General features: G+C 42.7%; 9 non-coding genes and 1 pseudogene across 9 annotated transcripts; 3 read left to right on the top strand and 7 right to left on the bottom strand.

The window, feature by feature from the left end:
- The first annotated feature begins 7,849 nt into the window (after nucleotides 1-7,849).
- On the top strand, nucleotides 7,850-8,013 carry LOC135003390 (U1 spliceosomal RNA). Its single transcript, XR_010204414.1, has one exon. It is a non-coding gene; the product is annotated as a U1 spliceosomal RNA (small nuclear RNA).
- Nucleotides 8,014-8,165: 152 nt separating this feature from the next.
- Nucleotides 8,166-8,328, top strand: LOC135003400 (U1 spliceosomal RNA). The gene has a single exon (XR_010204423.1). It is a non-coding gene; the product is annotated as a U1 spliceosomal RNA (small nuclear RNA).
- Nucleotides 8,329-8,983: 655 nt separating this feature from the next.
- On the top strand, nucleotides 8,984-9,147 carry LOC135003378 (U1 spliceosomal RNA). The gene has a single exon (XR_010204402.1). It is a non-coding gene; the product is annotated as a U1 spliceosomal RNA (small nuclear RNA).
- A 5,563-nt stretch (nucleotides 9,148-14,710) lies between these two features.
- Nucleotides 14,711-14,874, bottom strand: LOC135003380 (U1 spliceosomal RNA). Its single transcript, XR_010204404.1, has one exon. It is a non-coding gene; the product is annotated as a U1 spliceosomal RNA (small nuclear RNA).
- Nucleotides 14,875-15,545: 671 nt separating this feature from the next.
- LOC135003420 (U1 spliceosomal RNA) lies at nucleotides 15,546-15,708 on the bottom strand. Its single transcript, XR_010204439.1, has one exon. It is a non-coding gene; the product is annotated as a U1 spliceosomal RNA (small nuclear RNA).
- A 152-nt stretch (nucleotides 15,709-15,860) lies between these two features.
- On the bottom strand, nucleotides 15,861-16,024 carry LOC135003375 (U1 spliceosomal RNA). Its single transcript, XR_010204399.1, has one exon. It is a non-coding gene; the product is annotated as a U1 spliceosomal RNA (small nuclear RNA).
- A 671-nt stretch (nucleotides 16,025-16,695) lies between these two features.
- On the bottom strand, nucleotides 16,696-16,858 carry LOC135003409 (U1 spliceosomal RNA). Its single transcript, XR_010204430.1, has one exon. It is a non-coding gene; the product is annotated as a U1 spliceosomal RNA (small nuclear RNA).
- Nucleotides 16,859-17,010: 152 nt separating this feature from the next.
- Nucleotides 17,011-17,174, bottom strand: LOC135003377 (U1 spliceosomal RNA). The gene has a single exon (XR_010204401.1). It is a non-coding gene; the product is annotated as a U1 spliceosomal RNA (small nuclear RNA).
- A 702-nt stretch (nucleotides 17,175-17,876) lies between these two features.
- On the bottom strand, nucleotides 17,877-18,011 carry LOC135003419 (U1 spliceosomal RNA; annotated as a pseudogene).
- Nucleotides 18,012-18,163: 152 nt separating this feature from the next.
- Nucleotides 18,164-18,327, bottom strand: LOC135003386 (U1 spliceosomal RNA). The gene has a single exon (XR_010204409.1). It is a non-coding gene; the product is annotated as a U1 spliceosomal RNA (small nuclear RNA).
- Between the last annotated feature and the right edge of the window lie 1,262 nt (nucleotides 18,328-19,589).

Below are 19,589 nucleotides of genomic sequence, written 5' to 3'. Positions count from 1 at the left end.
CTTATTAGTCTTTGTCAGTATGTACTTTTTGCAAAGTGTCTCTGTGGCGCAATTGGTTAGTGTGTTCAGCTATTAATCAAAAAGTTGGTGGTTCAATCCCACCCAGGGACATAATTGACCTTGTGATCAGATTTTGGTGATATTTAAGTAGACAAGTCAAAATTGCAAACCCCCTCTTATGGTGTAGGGTACCTGGCCTTCTCTGATGTAATCAGAGTTAGATTTGATTAAGTGATTTTATAAAAAAACAGCTAGGAAGCACAATTTAGCAGTGGGTTGCAGAGAAAAAGAAAAATGCTGGCAGAAAAATCCAATTGAGTGATTAAACAGCTCTTCATTTTCTGGCTTTATTTTTATGATAACAAATTTGTTCTCTGAAAAGTGTCCACAAAGCCAAGTATCTGATTAACATTTTTGTAGGGATGGTTTTTCACCTATTACTAAATTAAACTTGCTTCATTGGAAAGGCAGCAAGATGCATCCTCATTTCAATATCTACGGAAATAATACAGGTTGACACCAGGAAACATTAACGCCACTGCATCTTTGCTGTTTTCTCATGTGGAAGTCTGTTTAATGTGAAAACAAGGTGATATCTAATTAGCACACAGGTAAGGAATTAAGAAAATCTTTATTTAAGGGTGAAGATGTTTCTCACAAAATCGTTGCCCCAATGCATCATTGAAATTCAAGCTGGAAAGATGATTTTAATATATCACTTGTACATTTTGTATTGCTCTTCTGGTGACAATGTAGTTTGTTTTTGTCAATTACCATTTTAAAAATCGGGTAAAGAAAATTAATTGGATTTTTGAAAGAAAACAATACTGTCAATATACTATTAAAACAAATTAAAATGGTAAAAGTTATTGTACTTTAAGTAAAAATAAAAGCTAAAATATCAATCCCAGTTTTGGATTACTTTAATGAACAAAAAAAAAATGCATATAGCAAAGGATAGTTTCAATCTGCCTACCTCTGGGTTATGGGCCCAGCATGCTTCCAGTGCAGTACTCTGCTGCACATGTAAGTGCAAGAGATCCTGAAGCACTCACTCATCATGCGAAAGTACCAATGTGTTTCTTCATTGGTTGCTGGAAGAAACATCTTACAAAAACTCTCCAGATTATTGACTTTTTAAAGTTTTTCTAGGAAACGTTCTAGATGAATGCTTATTAGTCTTTGTCAGTATGTACTTTTTGCAAAGTGTCTCTGTGGCGCAATCGGTTAGTGTGTTCAGCTATTAATCAGAAGGTTGGTGGTTCAATCCCACCCAGGGACGTAATTGACATTGTGATTAGATTTTGGTAATATTTAAGTAGACAAGTCAAAATTGCAAAACCCCTCTTATGGTGTAGGGTACCTGGCCTTCTCTGATGTAATCAGAGTTAGATTTGATTAAGTGATTTTATAAAAAAAAACAGCTAGGAAGCACAATTTAGCAGTGGGTTGCAGAGAAAAAGAAAAATGCTGGCAGAAAAATCCAATTGAGTGATTAAACAGCTCTTCATTTTCTGGCTTTATTTTTATGATAACAAATTTGTTCTCTGAAAAGTGTCCACAAAGCCAAGTATCTGATTAACATCTTTGTAGGGATGGTTTTTCACCTATTACTAAATTAAACTTGCTTCATTGGAAAGGCAGCAAGATGCATCCTCATTTCAATATCTACGGAAATAATACAGGTTGACACCAGGAAACATTAACGCCACTGCATCTTTGCTGTTTTCTCATGTGGAAGTCTGTTTAATGTGAAAACAAAGTGATATCTAATTAGCACACAGGTAAGGAATTAAGAAAATCTTTATTTAAGGGTGAAGATGTTTCTCACAAAATCGTTGCCCCAATGCATCATTGAAATCCAAGCTGGAAAGATGATTTTAATATATCACTTGTACATTTTGTATTGCTCTTCTGGTGACAATGTAGTTTGTTTTTGTCAATTACCATTTTAATAATCGGGTAAAGAAAATTAATTGGATTTTTGAAAGAAAACAATACTGTCAATATACTATTAAAACAAATTAAAATGGTAAAAGTTATTGTACTTTAAGTAAAAATAAAAGAGCAAAAATATCAATCCCAGTTTTGGATTACTTTAATTAACAAAAAAAAAATGCATATAGCAGAGGATAGTTTCAATCTGCCTACCTCTGGGTTATGGACCCAGCATGCTTTCATAACAGTACTCTGCTGCACATGTAAGTGCAAGAGATCCTGAAGCACTCACTCATCATGGGAAAGTACCAATGTGTTTCTTCATTGGTTGATGGAAGAAACATCTTACAAAAACTCTCCAGATTATTGACTATTTAAAGTTTTTATAGGAAACGTTCTAGATGAATGCTTATTAGCCTTTGTCAGTATGTACTTTCGCAAAGTGTCGCTGTGGCGCAATCAGTTAGTGTGTACAGCTATTAACCAAAAGGTTGGTGGTTCAATCCCACCCAGGGACATAATTGACCTTGTTATCAGATTTTGTTGATCTTTAAGTAGACAAGTCAAAATTTCGAAAACCCCTGTTATGGTGTAGGGTACCTGGCCTTCTCTGATGTAATCAGAGTTAGATTTGATTCAGTGATTTTATAAAAACAGCTAGGAAGCACAATTTAGCAGTGGGTTGCAGAGAAAAAGAAATATGCTGGCAGAAAAATCCAATTGAGTGATTAAACAGCTCTTCATTTTCTGGCTTTATTTTTATGCTAACTAATTTGTTCTCTGAAAAGTGTCCACAAAGCCAAGTATCTGATTAACATATTTGTAGGGATGGTTTTTCACCTATTACTAAATTAAACTTGCTTCATTGGAAAGGCAGCAAGATGCATCCTCATTTCAATATCTACTGAAATAATACAGGTTGACACCAGGAAACATTAACGCCACTGCATCCTTGCTGCTTTCTCATGTGGAAGTCTGTTTAATGTGAAAACAAGGTGATATCTAATTAGCACACAGGTAAGGAATTAAGAAAATCTTTATTTAAGGGTAAAGATGTTTCTCACAAAATCATTGCCCCAATGCATCATTGAAATTCAAGCTGGAAAGATGATTTTAATATATCACTTGTACATTTTGTATTGCTCTTCTGGTGACAATGTAGTTTGTTTTTGTCAATTACCATTTTAATAATAGGGTAAAGAAAATTAAGTGGATTTTTGAAAGAAAACAATACTGTCAATATACTATTAAAACAAATTAAAATGGTAAAAGTTATTGTACTTTAAGTAAAAATAAAAGCTAAAATATCAATCCCAGTTTTGGATTACTTTAATGAACAAAAAAAAAAATGCATATAGCAAAGGATAGTTTCAATCTGCCTACCTCTGGGTTATGGGCCCAGCATGCTTCCATTGCAGTACTCTGCTGCACATGTAAGTGCAAGAGATCCTGAAGCACTCACTCATCATGCGAAAGTACCAATGTGTTTCTTCATTGGTTGCTGGAAGAAACATCTTACAAAAACTCTCCAGATTATTGACTTTTTAAAGTTTTTCTAGGAAACGTTCTAGATGAATGCTTATTAGTCTTTGTCAGTATATTCTTTTTGCAAAGTGTCTCTGTGGCGCAATCGGTTAGTGTGTTCAGCTATTAATCAAAAGGTTGGTGGTTCAATCCCACCCAGGGACGTAATTGACCTTGTGATCAGATTTTGGTGATATTTAAGTAGACAAGTCAAAATTGCAAACCCCCTCTTATGGTGTAGGGTACCTGGCCTTCTCTGATGTAATCAGAGTTAGATTTGATTAAGTGATTTTATAAAAAAACAGCTAGGAAGCACAATTTAGCAGTGGGTTGCAGAGAAAAAGAAAAAAGCTGGCAGAAAAATACAATTGAGTGATTAAACAGCTCTTCATTTTCTGGCTTTATTTTTATGATAACAAATTTGTTCTCTGAAAAGTGTCCACAAAGCCAAGTATCTGATTAACATCTTTGTAGGGATGGTTTTTCACCTATTACTAAATTAAACTTGCTTCATTGGAAAGGCAGCAAGATGCATCCTCATTTCAATATCTACGGAAATAATACAGGTTGACACCATGAAACATTAACGCCACTGCATCTTTGCTGTTTTCTCATGTGGAAGTCTGTTTAATGTGAAAACAAGGTGATATCTAATTAGCACACAGGTAAGGAATTAAGAAAATCTTTATTTAAGGGTGAAGATGTTTCTCACAAAATCGTTGCCCCAATGCATCATTGAAATCCAAGCTGGAAAGATGATTTTAATATATCACTTGTACATTTTGTATTGCTCTTCTGGTGACAATGTAGTTTGTTTTTGTCAATTACCATTTTAATAATCGGGTAAAGAAAATTAAGTGGATTTTTGAAAGAAAACAATACTGTCAATATACTATTAAAACAAATTAAAATGGTAAAACTTATTGTTACTTTAAGTAAAAATAAAAGAGCAAAAATATCAATCCCAGTTTTGGTTTACTTTAATTAACAAAAAAAAATGCATATAGCAGAGGATAGTTTCAATCTGCCTACCTCTGGGTTATGGACCCAGCGAGCTTCCATTACAGTACTCTGCTGCACATGTAATTGCAAGAGATCCTGAAGCACTCACTCATCATGGGAAAGTACCAATGTGTTTCTTCATTGGTTGATGGAAGAAACATCTTACAAAAACTCTCCAGATTATTGACTATTTAAAGTTTTTCTAGGAAACGTTCTAGATGAATGCTTATTAGCCTTTGTCAGTATGTACTTTTGCAAAGTGTCGCTGTGGCGCAATCAGTTAGTGTGTACGGCTATTAACCAAAAGGTTGGTGGTTCAATCCCACCCAGGGACGTAATTGACCTTGTTATCAGATTTTGGTGATCTTTAAGTAGACAAGTCAAAATTTCAAAAACCCCTGTTATGGTGTAGGGTACCTGGCCTTCTCTGATGTAATCAGAGTTAGATTTGATTCAGTGATTTTATTAAAACAGCTAGGAAGCACAATTTAGCAGTGGTTTGCAGAGAAAAAGAAATATGCTGGCAAAAAAATCCAATTGAGTGATTAAACAGCTCTTCATTTTCTGGCTTTATTTTTATGCTATCAAATTTGTTCTCTGAAAAGTGTCCACAAAGCCAAGTATCTGATTAACATCTTTGTAGGGATGGTTTTTCACCTATTACTAAATTAAACTTGCTTCATTGGAAAGGCAGCAAGATGCATCCTCATTTCAATATCTACTGAAATAATACAGGTTGACACCAGGAAACATTAACGCCACTGCATCCTTGCTGCTTTCTCATGTGTAAGTCTGTTTAATGTGAAAACAAGGTGATATCTAATTAGCACACAGGTAAGGAATTAAGAAAATCTTTATTTAAGGGTGAAGATGTTTCTCACAAAATCGTTGCCCCAATGCATCATTGAAATTCAAGCTGGAAAGATGATTTTAATATATCACTTGTACATTTTGTATTGCTCTTCTGGTGACAATGTAGTTTGTTTTTGTCAATTACCATTTTAATAATAGGGTAAAGAAAATTAAGTGGATTTTTGAAAGAAAACAATACTGTCAATATACTATTAAAACAAATTAAAATGGTAAAAGTTATTGTACTTTAAGTAAAAATAAAAGAGCAAAAATATCAATCCCAGTTTTGGATTACTTTAATTAACAAAAAAAAATGCATATAGCAGAGGATAGTTTCAATCTGCCTACCTCTGGGTTATGGGCCCAGCATGCTTCCATTGCAGTACTCTGCTGCACATGTAAGTGCAAGAGATCCTGAAGCACTCACTCATCATGGGAAAGTACCAATGCGTTTCTTCATTGGTTGATGGAAGAAACATCTTACAAAATCTCTCCAGATTATTGACTTTTTAAAGTTTTCTAGGAAACGTTCTAGATGAATGCTTATTAGCCTTTGTCAGTATGTACTTTTGCAAAGTGTCTCTGTGGTGCAATCGGTTAGTGTGTTTGGTTATTAACCAAAGGGTTGGTGGTTCAATCCCACCCAGGGATGTTATTGACCTTGTCATCAGATTTTGGTGATCTTTAAGTAGACAAGTCAAAATTTCAAACCCCCTCTTATGGTGTAGGGTACCTGGCCTACTCTGATGTAATCAGAGTTAGATTTGATTAAGTGATTTTATCAAAAAACAGCTAGGAAGCACAATTTAGCAGTGGGTTGCAGAGAAAATGAAATATGCTGGCAGAAAAATCCAATTGAGTGATTAAACAGCTCTTCATTTTCTGGCTTTATTTTTATGCTAACAAATTTGTTCTCTGAAAAGTGTCCACAAAGCCAAGTATCGGATTAACATCTTTGTAGGGATGGTTTTTCACCTATTACTAAATTAAACTTGCTTCATTGGAAAGGCAGCAAGATGCATCCTCATTTCAATATCTACTGAAATAATACAGGTTGACACCAGGAAACATTAACGCCACTGCATCCTTGCTGCTTTCTCATGTGGAAGTCTGTTTAATGTGAAAACAAGGTGATATCTAATTAGCACACAGGTAAGGAATTAAGAAAATCTTTATTTAAGGGTGAAGATGTTTCTCACAAAATCGTTGCCCCAATGCATCATTGAAATTCAAGCTGGAAAGATGATTTTAATATATCACTTGTACATTTTGTATTGCTCTTCTGGTGACAATGTAGTTTGTTTTTGTCAATTACCATTTTAATAATCGGGTAAAGAAAATTAAGTGGATTTTTGAAAGAAAACAATACTGTCAATATACTATTAAAACATATTAAAATGGTAAAAGTTATTGTACTTTAAGTAAAAATAAAAGAGAAAAAATATCAATCCCAGTTTTGGATTACTTTAATTAACAAAAAAAAAATGCATATAGCAGAGGATAGTTTCAATCTGCCTACCTCTGGGTTATGAACCCAGCATGCTTTCATTACAGTACTCTGCTGCACATGTAAGTGCAAGAGATCTTGAAGCACTCACTCATCATGGGAAAGTAACAATGTGTTTCTTCGTTGGTTGATGGAAGAAACATCTTACAAAAACTCTCCAGATTATTGACTTTTTAAAGTTTTTCTAGGAAACGTTCTAGATGAATGCTTATTAGCCTTTGTCAGTATGGACTTTTGCAAAGTGTCTCTGTGGCGCAATTGGTTAGTGTGATTGGTTATTAACCAAAGGGTTGGTGGTTCAATCCCACCCAGGGATGTAATTGACCTTGTTATCAGATTTTGGTGATCTTTAAGTAGACAAGTCAAAATTTCAAATACCCCTGTTATGGTGTAGGGTGCCTGGCCTTCTCTGATGTAATCAGAGTTAGATTTGATTCAGTGATTTTATAAAAACAGCTAGGAAGCACAATTTAGCAGTGGTTTGCAGAGAAAAAGAAATATGCTGGCAAAAAAATCCAATTGAGTGATTAAACAGCTCTTCATTTTCTGGCTTTATTTTTATGATAACAAATTTGTTCTCTGAAAAGTGTCCACAAAGCCAAGTATCTGATTAACATCTTTGTAGGGATGGTTTTTCACCTATTACTAAATTAAACTTGCTTCATTGGAAAGGCAGCAAGATGCATCCTCATTTCAATATCTACTGAAATAATACAGGTTGACACCAGGAAACATTAACGCCACTGCATCCTTGCCGATGATAACCTCAAGTTGGGTCATTCGGTGCTGCAGAGTCGTACGCACTCTTCCACCCGTTCAAGAGCTTTGGTATAACCCCATGGTTCTTAATGTGACCCCAGCATCCTCTAGGTCGTATGAGAAAATAGGATTTTAATACCTACCGGTAAATCCTTTTCTCTTAGTCTGTAGAGGATGCTGGAGTTCCCTTGTGCTGCCTCAGTTGAATCTCCTTTACTTGACAGAGATGTGCCTGAGCAGCGGCCCTCCCCAGCCCTATCCCAAATCATACTTATTTTGCATAGGAGATACCATGGTCATGAAGATTATTCTCCCAGGGTGAGGTTCATTCATTGCATTCTGGGTATGCTGACCCCTGTGATTTCCCCAAATGTGGGTAACTCGACTGCATTATTTGTGGTAGTGGGGGACTGTGTTTGTGTTTTCCTCTGGTCAGCTCTGGTAAAAGTCAGATTTCTTTGTTTCAGATCTTCCTCTAGCCTTGTTCTTCTTTCGAGAGTTCCCTTGTGCTGCCTCAGTTGGATCTCCTTCACTTGACAGGGGGGTGCCCGAGCAGCGACCCTCCCCAGCTCAAGCCCAACTCCTACTTACCTGCCAGGTGAGATACTATGATCATGAAGGTGCTTCTCCCAGGGCAAGGCTCACCCATTGCACTCTGGGTGTGCTGCCCCTGCGATTTCCCCAAATGTGGGAAACTTGACTGCATAATTTGTGTTTCCCCTGGTCGGCTCTCGTATAATTCAGATCTCTTTGTCTCAGGTCTCTCTCCAGCCTAGTTTGCTGTCTGTTTCCACTTCTTTTTTCTTGAGCCCCTCCCTTTTATACCCTTGTGCACTATCCTGACTTCTCCTCCTGTCTGCTTACTTTGTGCCTTCCAATGCACAATGCAAACTACACACCCTTTTACTTGCCTTACAGAGCAGCTCTGGAGCTGTTACAGTGCCAAGCTGCTGTAAGAAATCAGCTTGAATGCTTCAGGGGCTGGGGCATTGTCAACATGAGCCCCACACCGAAGGAGGGTGGGGGTGTTTAATGCGAACTAAGGGTCATCCAAGCGCCGCAAAAGGCCGCCATGCCCTGCATACCCCTTTTCTCTTTTCATATGCAGATGAGGGTTCCAGCCAACTTTGGCCCACTGCTTGGATGACATCACCGTATGCAAATCCATCTTCTGCAGAACTTCCCCCAGGAATGCTTGTACTAGTTGTTGCATTTGGTTTGTTGTTTGGGGGTGCTTCAGTATTAGGCAGCCTTCTGCCCTCCCATGTTCATCTGAAAATATGTGTTCTCCCTGCAGTTGTTGTCTCCAGATGAGAGTTCCCTTGTGCTGCCTCAGTTGAATCTCCTTTACTTGACAGAGATGTGCCTGAGCAGCGGCCCTCCCCAGCCCTATCCCAAATCATACTTATTTTGCATAGGCGATACCATGGTCATGAAGATTGTTCTCCCAGGGTGAGGTTCATTCATTGCATTCTGGGTATGCTGACCCCTGTGATTTCCCCAAATGTGGGAAACTCGACTGCATTATTTGTGGTAGTGGGGGACTGTGTTTGTGCTTTCCTCTGGTCAGCTCTGGTAAAAGTCAGATTTCTTTGTCTCAGATCTTCCTCTAGCCTTGTTCTTCTTTCGAGAGTTCCCTTGTGCTGCCTCAGTTGGATCTCCTTCACTTGACAGGGGGTGCCCGAGCAGCAATCCTCCACAGCTCTGGCCCAACTCCTACTTACCTGCCAGGAGAGATACTATGATCTTCACTGTTAGGGCAATCAGGATGTGGAATTCCCTGCCAGGGAAGGTGGTAATGGCGGACTCTGTAATTGGATTTAAAAAAGGAATGGATACATTTCTGAATGAAAAAGCTATCCAAGGTTATAATACTTAAAATATCAACATGGTTAATCCGGGGGTAACATGAGTTGTAGTAGCTAACTAGTCATAAAACATTATTCAGCAAGTATGTAGAATCATCACAACTTAAAACAGGTTGAACACGATGGGCAATTTGCCTCTATTCAACCTCAAAAACTATGTTACTATATGTTACTATATTACTATGTTACTGTAGTATACAGAACACCACAATGCAATGAGCAGTGATAGTGAGCACTGATGAGGATACTAGAACTGACACTGAGCAGCAAGATGCAGCACTGGACTATTAGTAATGTACTGTAGTATGCTGAGCACAACAATGCAGCACAAGACAATGAGCAGTGATACTGAGCACTGATGAGGATACTACTGAGAACTGACACTGAGCAGGAGAGACACACTACTAGTATTACTGAGCAGCAATAAGTATCCACTGATACTGAGCACTGATATTGAGATTTCCACTGAGAGAACATAGCCACGTCCTCTCCGCTCTCTCTTCAATGCACGAGTAAAAATGGCGGCAACGCGCAGCTCTTTATATGGAATCCGAATCTCGCGAGAATCCGACAGCGGGATGATGACATTTTCCCTTGTTCAGGTTTTCCGAGTCAGGCGGGAACAACCGAGCCTGCCTCGTACCAGTGTAAACCACGTGGAGTTCGTGGGGAATTCGGTTCTCGGAGAACCGAACCCGCTCCTCTCTACCTTATACCCATCAATTTTTTTTATTTTCAATCTAAGCCCCTGCAGTTTTCTGTAAGCATCTGCTTTGCTATGATGATCAACAAGTCACAAGGGCAAACACTCAGGGCTTGAGGCGTAGATCTTAGGACCAGCTGCTACAAGCATGGCAGAGGTGTCACTATCACTGGTGACACCCAGAGAGGTGGCGAGGGAGATTGTAATGCAGTGCGCGCAGATAAGCAGCGCAATGGTAAAAAGGAGGCATGGTTTCATAGGTAGGGGCGTGGCCTGGTGGCCTGAATCTACATTTTGTTGCTCCGGGTGTCCCGGGGGTTGGGGGCTGCACCGGGGACTAGTGTGTGAGCGGTGCTGGCTCCTGCACAGTGACATGGCATGGCCACTAGAGATGTGCACCGGAAATTTTTCGGGTTTTGTGTTTTGGTTTTGGGTTCGGTTCCGCGGCCGTGTTTTGGGTTCGAACGCGTTTTGGCTAAACCTCACCGAATTTTTTGTTGTCGGATTCGGGTGTGTTTTGGATTCGGGTGTTTTTTTCAAAAAACCCTAAAAAACAGCTTAAATCATAGAATTTGGGAGTCATTTTGATCCCAAAGTATTATTAACCTCAATAACCATAATTTCCACTCATTTTCAGTCTATTCTTAACACCTCACACCTCACAATATTATTTTTAGTCCTAAAATTTGCACCGAGGTCGCTGGATGACTAAGCTCAGTGACCCAAGTGGCCGACACAAACACCTGGCCCATCTAGGAGTGGCACTGCAGTGTCACGCATGATGGCCCTTCCAAAAAACACTCCCCAAACAGCACATGACGCAAAGAAAAAAAGAGGCGCAATGAGGTAGCTGTGTGACTAAGCTCAGCGACCCAAGTGGCCGACACAAACACCTGGCCCATCTAGGAGTGGCACTGCAGTGTCACGCAGGATGGCCCTTCCAAAAAACACTCCCCAAACAGCACATGACGCAAAGAAAAAAAGAGGCGCAATGAGGTAGCTGTGTGACTAAGCTCAGCGACCCAAGTGGACGACACAAACACCTGGCCCATCTAGGAGTGTCACTGCAGTGTCACGCAGGATGGCCCTTCCAAAAAACACTCCCCAAACAGCACATGACGCAAAGAAAAAAAGAGGCGCAATGAGGTAGCTGTGTGACTAAGCTCAGCGACCCAAGTGGCCGACACAAACACCTGGCCCATCTAGGAGTGGCACTGCAGTGTCACGCAGGATGGCCCTTCCAAAAAACACTCCCCAAACAGCACATGACGCAAAGAAAAATAAAAGAAAAAAGAGGTGCAAGGTGGAATTGCCTTGGGCCCTCCCACCCACCCTTATGTTGTATAAACAGGACATGCACACTTTAACCAACCCATCATTTCAGTGACAGGGTCTGCCACACGACTGTGACTGAAATGACGGGTTGGTTTGGACCCCCACCAAAAAAGAAGCAATTAATCTCTCCTTGCACAAACTGGCTCTATAGAGGCAAGATGTCCACCTCATCATCATCCTCCGATTCATCACCGTGTACATCCCCCTCCTCACAGATTATCAATTCGTCCCCACTGGAATCCACCATCTCAGCTCCCTGTATACTTTGTGGAGGCAATTGCTGCTGGTCAATGTCTCCACGGAGAAATTGATTATAATTCATTTTAATGAACATCATCTTCTCCACATTTTCTGGAAGTAACCTCGTACGCCGATTGCTGACAAGGTGAGCGGCGGCACTAAACACTCTTTCGGAGTACACACTTGTGGGAGGGCAACTTAGGTAGAATAAAGCCAGTTTGTGCAAGGGCCTCCAAATTGCCTCTTTTTCCTGCCAGTATACGTACGGACTGTCTGACGTGCCTACTTGGATGCGGTCACTCATATAATCCTCCACCATTCTTTCAATGGTGAGAGAATCATATGCAGTGACAGTAGACGACATGTCCGTAATCGTTGGCAGGTCCTTCAGTCCGGACCAGATGTCAGCATCAGCAGTCGCTCCAGACTGCCCTGCATCACCGCCAGCGGGTGGGCTCGGAATTCTGAGCCTTTTCCTCGCACCCCCAATTGCGGGAGAATGTGAAGGAGGAGCTGTTGACCGATCAAGTTCCGCTTGACTTGATAATTTTCTCACCAGCAGGTCTTTGAACCCCTGCAGACTTGTGTCTGCCGGAAAGAGAGATACAACGTAGGTTTTAAATCTAGGATCGAGCACGGTGGCCAAAATGTAGTGCTCTGATTTCAACAGATTGACCACCCGTGAATCCTGGTTAAGCGAATGAAGGGCTCCATCCACAAGTCCCACATGCCTAGCGGAATCGCTCTGTCTTAGCTCCTCCTTCAATGTCTCCAGCTTCTTCTGCAAAAGCCTGATGACGGGAATGACCTGACTCAGGCTGGCAGTGTCTGAACTGACTTCACGTGTGGCAAGTTCAAAAGGTTGCAGAACCTTGCACAACGTTGAAATCATTCTCCACTGCGCTTGAGACAGGTGCATTCCACCTCCTATATCGTGGTCAGATGTATAGGCTTGAATGGCCTTTTGCTGCTCCTCCATCCTCTGAAGCATATAGAGGGTTGAATTCCACCTCGTTACCACTTCTTGCTTCAGATGATGGCAGGGCAGGTTCAGGCGTTTTTGGTGTTGCTCCAGTCTTCTGTACGTGGTGCCTGTACGCCGAAAGTGTCCCGCAATTCTTGTGGCCACCGACAGCATCTCTTGCACGCCCCTGTCGTTTTTTAAATAATTCTGCACCACCAAATTCAAGGTATGGGCAAAACATGGGACGTGCTGGAATTTGCCCAGATATAATGCACGCACAATATTGCTGGCGTTGTCCGATGCCACAAATCCACAGGAGAGTCCAATTGGGGTAAGCCATTCTGTGATGATCTTCCTTAGTTGCCGTAAGAGGTTTTCAGCTGTGTGCGTATTCTGGAAAGCGGTGATACAAAGCGTAGCCTGCCTAGGAAAGAGTTGGCGTTTGCGAGATGCTGCTACTGGTGCCGCCGCTGCTGTTCTTGCGGCGGGAGTCAATACATCTACCCAGTGGGCTGTCACAGTCATATAGTCCTGAGTCTGCCCTGCTCCACTTGTCCACATGTCCGTGGTTAAGTGGACATTGGGTACAACTGCATTTTTTAGGACACTGGTGAGTCTTTTTCTGAGGTCTGTGTACATTTTCGGTATCGCCTGCCTAGAGAAATGGAACCTAGATGGTATTTGGTACCGGGGACACAGTACCTCAATCAAGTCTATAGTTGGCTCTGAAGTAATGATGGATACCGGAACCACGTTTCTCACTGCCCAGGATGCCAAGGCCTCAGTTATCCGCTTTGCAGCAGGATGACTGCTGTGATATTTCATCTTCCTTGCAAAAGACTGTTGGACAGTCAATTGCTTGGTGGAAGTAGTAAAAGTGGTCTTACGACTTCCCCTCTGGGATGACCATCGACTCCCAGCAGCAACAACAGCAGCGCCAGCAGCAGTAGGCGTTACACTCAAGGATGCATCGGAGGAATCCCAGGCAGGAGAGAACTCGTCAGAATTGTCAGTGACATGGCCTGCAGGACTATTGGCATTCCTGGGGAAGGAGGAAATTGACACTGAGGGAGTTGGTGGGGTGGTTTGCGTGAGCTTGGTTACAAGAGGAAGGGATTTACTGGTCAGTGGACTGCTTCCGCTGTCGCCCAAAGTTTTTGAACTTGTCACTGACTTATGATGAATGCGCTGCAGGTGACGTATAAGGGAGGATGTTCCGAGGTGGTTAACGTCCTTACCCCTACTTATTACAGCTTGACAAAGGCAACACACGGCTTGACACCTGTTGTCCGCATTTCTGTTGAAATACTTCCACACCGAAGAGCTGATTTTTTTGGTATTTTCACCAGGCATGTCAATGGCCATATTCCTCCCACGGACAACAGGTGTCTCGCCGGGTGCCTGACTTAAACAAACCACCTCACCATCAGAATCCTCCTTGTCAATTTCCTCCCCAGCGCCAGCAACACCCATATCCTCCTCATCCTGGTGTGTTTTGGATTCGGGTGTTTTTTTCAAAAAACCCTAAAAAAACAGCTTAAATCATAGAATTTGGGAGTCATTTTGATCCCAAAGTATTGCCAAATTGCCCATCGTGTTCAACCTGTTTTAAGTTGTGATGATTCTACATACTTGCTGAATAATGTTTTATGACTAGTTAACTACTATAACTCATGTTACCCCCGGATTAACCATGTTGATATTTTAAGTATTATAACCTTGGATAGCTTTTTCATTCAGAAATGTATCCATTCCTTTTTTAAATCCAATTACAGAGTCCGCCATTACCACCTTCCCTGGCAGGGAATTCCACATCCTGATTGCCCTAACAGTGAAGATCATAGTATCTCACCTGGCAGGTAAGTAGGAGTTGGGCTAGAGCTGTGGAGGATTGCTGCTCGGGCACCCCCTGTCAAGTGAAGGAGATCCAACTGAGGCAGCACAAGGGAACTCTCGAAAGAAGAACAAGGCTAGAGGAAGATCTGAGACAAAGAAATCTGACTTTTACCAGAGCTGACCAGAGGAAAGCACAAACACAGTCCCCCACTACCACAAATAATGCAGTCGAGTTTCCCACATTTGGGGAAATCACAGGGGTCAGCATACCCAGAGTGCAATGAATGAACCTCACCCTGGGAGAACAATCTTCATGACCATGGTATCTCCTATGCAAAATAAGTATGATTTGGGATAGGGCTGGGGAGGGCCGCTGCTCAGGCACATCTCTGTCAAGTAAAGGAGATTCAACTGAGGCAACACAAGGGAACTCTCATCTGGGGACAACAACTGCAGGGAGAACACATATTTTCAGATGAACATGGGAGGGCAGAAGGCTGCCTAATACTGAAGCACCCCCAAACAACAAACCAAATGCAACTACTAGTGCAAGCATTCCTGGGGGAAGGCCTGCAGCAGATGGATTTGCATATGGTGATGTCATCCAAGCAGTGGGTCAAAGTTGGCTTCAACCCTCGTCTGCATATGAAAATAAAAATGGGGTGTGCAGGGCATGGCGGCCTTTTGCGGCGCTTGGATGACCCCTAGTTCGCATTAAACACCTCCACCTTCCTTCGGTGTGGGGCTCATGTTGGCTATGCCCCAGCCCCTGAAGCATTCAAGCTGATTTCTTGCAGCAGCTGGGCACTGTAACAGCTCCAGAGCTGCTCTGTAAAGCAAGTAAAAGGGTGTGGGCCCTGCAGCACTACCTGTAGTTTGCATTGTGCTTTGGAAGGCACAAAGTAAGCAGACGGGAGAAGTCAGGATAGTGCACAAGGGCATAGAAGGGAGCGGCTCAAGAAAAGAGAAGTGGAAACAGACAGCAAACTAGGCTGGAGAGAGACCTGAGACAAAGAGATCTGAATTATACGAGAGCCGACCAGAGGAAACACAAATTATGTAATCAAGTGTCCCACATTTGGGGAAATCGTAGGAGCAGCACACCCAGAGTGCATTGGGTGAGCCTTGCCCTGGGAGAAGCACCTTCCTGATCATAGTATCTCACCTGGCAGGTAAGTAGGAGTTGGGCTAGAGCTGGGGAGGGTCGCTGTTCGGGCACCCCCCTGTCAAGTGAAGGAGCTCCAACTGAGGCAGCACAAGGAAACTCTCGAAAAAAGAACAAGGCTAGAGGAAGATCTGAGACAAAGAAATCTGACTTTTACCAGAGCTGACCAGAGGAAAGCACAAACACAGTCCCCCACTACCACAAATAATGCAGTCGAGTTTCCCACATTTGGGGAAATCACAGGGGTCAGCATACCCAGAATGCAATGAATGAACCTCACCCTGGGAGAACAATCTTCATGACAATGGTATCTCCTATGCAAAATAAGTATGATTTGGGATAGGGCTGGGGAGGGCCGCTGCTCAGGCACATCTCTGTCAAGTAAAGGAGATTCAACTGAGGCAGCACAAGGGAACTCTCATCTGGGGACAACAACTGCAGGTAGAAGACATATTTTCAGATGAACATGGGAGAGCAGAAGGCTGCCTAATACTGAAGCACCCCCAAACAACAAACCAAATGCAACAACTAGTACAAGCATTCCTGGGAAAAGGTCTGCAGAAGACGGATTTGCATACGGTGATGTCATCCAAGCAGTGGGCCAAAGTTGGCTGGAACCCTCATCTGCATATGAAAAGAGAAAAGGGGTATGCAGGGCATGGCGGCCTTTTGCGGCGCTTGGATGACCCTTAGTTCGCATTAAACACCTCCACCCTCCGTCGGTGTGGGGCTCATGTTGGCTATGCCCCAGCCCCTGAAGCATTCAAGCTGATTTCTTGCAGCAGCTGGGCACTGTAACAGCTCCAGAGCTGCTCTGAAAGGCAAGTAAAAGGGTGTGGGCCCTGCAGCACTACCTGTAGTTTGCATTGTGCGTTGGAAGGCACAAAGTAAGTAGACAGGAGAAGTCAGGAGAGTGCACAAGGGCATAGAAGGCAGCGGCTCAAGAAAAGAGAAGTGGAAACAGACAGCAAACTAGGCTGGAGAGAGACCTGAGACAAAGAGATCTGAATTATACGAGAGCCGACCAGGGGAAACACAAATTATGCAGTCAAGTTTCCCACATTTGGGGAAATCGCAGGAGCAGCACACCCAGAGTGCAATGGGTGAGCCTTGCCCTGGGAGAAGCACCTTCATGATCATAGTATCTCACCTGGCAGGTATGTAGGAGTTGGGCTAGAGCTGGGGAGGGTCGCTGCTTGGGTACCCCCCTGTCAAGTGAAGGAGATCAAACTGAGGCAGCACAATGGAACTCTCGAAAGAAGAACAAGGCTAGAGGAAGATCTGAGACAAAGAAATCTGACTTTTACCAGAGCTGACCAGAGGAAAACACAAACACAGTCCCCCACTGCCACAAATAATGCAGTTGAGTTTCCCACATTTGGGGAAATCACAGGGGTCAGCATACCCAGAATGCAATGAATGAACCTCACCCTGGGAGAACAATCTTTATGACCATGGTATCTCCTATGCAAAATAAGTATGATTTGGGAAAGGGCTGGGGAGGGCCGCTGCTCAGGCACATCTCTGTCAAGTAAAGGAGATTCAACTGAGGCAGCACAAAGGAACTCTCATCTGGGGACAACAACTGCCGGGAGAACACATATTTTCAGATGAACATGGGAGGGCAGAAGGCTGCCTAATACTGAAGCACCCCCAAACAACAAACCAAATGCAACAACTAGTTCAAGCATTCCTGGGGGAAGGTCTGCAGAAGACGGATTTGCATACAGTGATGTCATCCAAGCAGTGGGCCAAAGTTGGCTGGAACCCTCATCTGCATATGAAAAGAGAAAAGGGGTATGCAGGGCATGGCGGCCTTTTGCGGCGCTTGGATGACCCTTAGTTCGCATTAAACACCCCCACCCTCCTTCGGTGTGGGGCTCATGTTGGCCATGCCCCAGCCCCTGAAGCATTCAAGCTGATTTCTTTCAGCAGCTTGGCACTGTAACAGCTCCAGAGCTGCTCTGTAAGGCAAGTAAAAGGGTGTGGGCCCTGCAGCACTACCTGTAGTTTGCATTGTGCATCGGAAGGCACAAAGTAAGCAGACAGGAGGAGAAGTCAGGATAGTGCACAAGGGTGTAGAAGGGAGGGGCTCAAGAAAAAAGAAGTGGAAACAGACAGCAAACTAGGCTGGAGAGAGACCTGAGACAAAGAGATCTGAATTATATGAGAGCCGACTAGGGGAAACACAAATTATGCAGTCAAGTTTCCCACATTTGGGGAAATCGCAGGGGCAGCACACCCAGAGTGCAATGGGTGAGCCTTGCCCTGGGAGAAGCAACTTCATGATCATAGTATCTAACCTGGCAGGTAAGTAGGAGTTGGGCTAGAGCTGGGGAGGGTCGCTGCTCGGGCACCCCCCTGTCAAGTGAAGGAGATCCAACTGAGGCAGCACAAGGGAACTCTTGAAAGAAGAACAAGGCTAGAGGAAGATCTGAGACAAAGAAATCTGACTTTTACCAGAGCTGACCAGAGGAAAGCACAAACACAGTCCCCCACTACCACAAATAATGCAGTTGAGTTTCCCACATTTGGGGAAATCACAGAGGTCAGCATACCCAGAATGCAATGAATGAACCTAACCCTGGGAGAACAATCTTCATGACCATGTTATCTCCTATGCAAAATAAGTATGATTTGGGATAGGGCTGGGGAGGGCCGCTGCTCAGGCACATCTCTGTCAAGTAAAGGAGATTCAACTGAGGCAGCACAAGGGAACTCTCATCTGGGGACAACAACTGCAGGGAGAACACATATTTTCAGATGAACATGGGAGGGCAGAAGGCTGCCTAATACTGAAGCACCCCCAAACAACAAACCAAATGCAACAAGATGAAGACCCATGTGCTAGAGCCAAGCCGCAGGTACATTGAATGCTAGCAAGCTGAATATTTAAATCCTTTTTGTTCCGCAGCATTCCATTGCGGAAGATTCCATGGAACCAGAGATCCTTCCATTGAGAAGGACATGCTGCCTGGATGACTACACTGTGCAAATTAAATCACGGAGCCAGTTGGCTTGTGGGTGGCTCTGGTGACTGGGTGGTTGGGTGGGTGGTGTGTCGGAAGTGGAGCGCATGCAAATGATTGTGTATCATCCAGCTAGTGAGAGAGAAAACTCATGCAGGAGTGTTCCTGCTTGTCAGTGGGTTATGCACCTTGCCAGACGTTAAATCTACATAGAGCAGCTGGAGGGGACAAGAGCAGGTTTGCAAAATATAGATAGAAGAGCATATATGCTGGCGCATTCTCCATGATTGTGTCAGCTTATGTTTTGGTGCACTGCACTTTCCTCCACTAAGTTTTAGCCATTTTTGTTAAGCTCAAGTGTAGTTGCTTCTCGGCCTTTTGGCTGTGATCTTGTATCGTGGTTGAAGGGTCTGCTGGAGGGAGGGATTGTTTTCTTCATTGGCGAAAGATCAAAGATATTCCAGGATGGAAGGCTTGGGAACACTATCTGTTTTTCAGTTGTGGAAGAGCACAGAGGTCGGATTGGACTACATTCTATAGTAAAGGATATCTTTCTATTTATTGACCCTCCCCTTATATGTGTCTGTGTTACAATAAAGCTTCGGTTTTGTGAATCCCTCACCCTCTTACACTCCACACCCATAGCCTTATTAACTGTTGTATTATTGTATACTTTAAATGTATAGTGCAGTTCATGATTTATAGTGTAGACTGGCCTGTGCTGTAGTTCTTGAACTGTACTATACCGTCAGCATTTGTATTGTGTTTTGGCTGTGCTGCAACACTGTATTTATGTGTGCAATGTTTATGTATGTTTTTTTTTATGTCAATAAAGACTGCTTTTTCAAGCCAATATCTGAAAACAATCAATGTTTATCTTTGATGGCAATAAAAGTGGTATGATATTTGATGCTTTTGAAATCCAAT

Source organism: Pseudophryne corroboree, unplaced genomic scaffold (genome assembly GCF_028390025.1).
Source record: "Pseudophryne corroboree isolate aPseCor3 unplaced genomic scaffold, aPseCor3.hap2 scaffold_1857, whole genome shotgun sequence".
NCBI lineage: Eukaryota > Metazoa > Chordata > Amphibia > Anura > Myobatrachidae > Pseudophryne > Pseudophryne corroboree.
The sequence above is the reverse complement of the archived record's forward strand: the minus strand, read 5'-3'. Positions and strand labels throughout refer to the sequence as shown.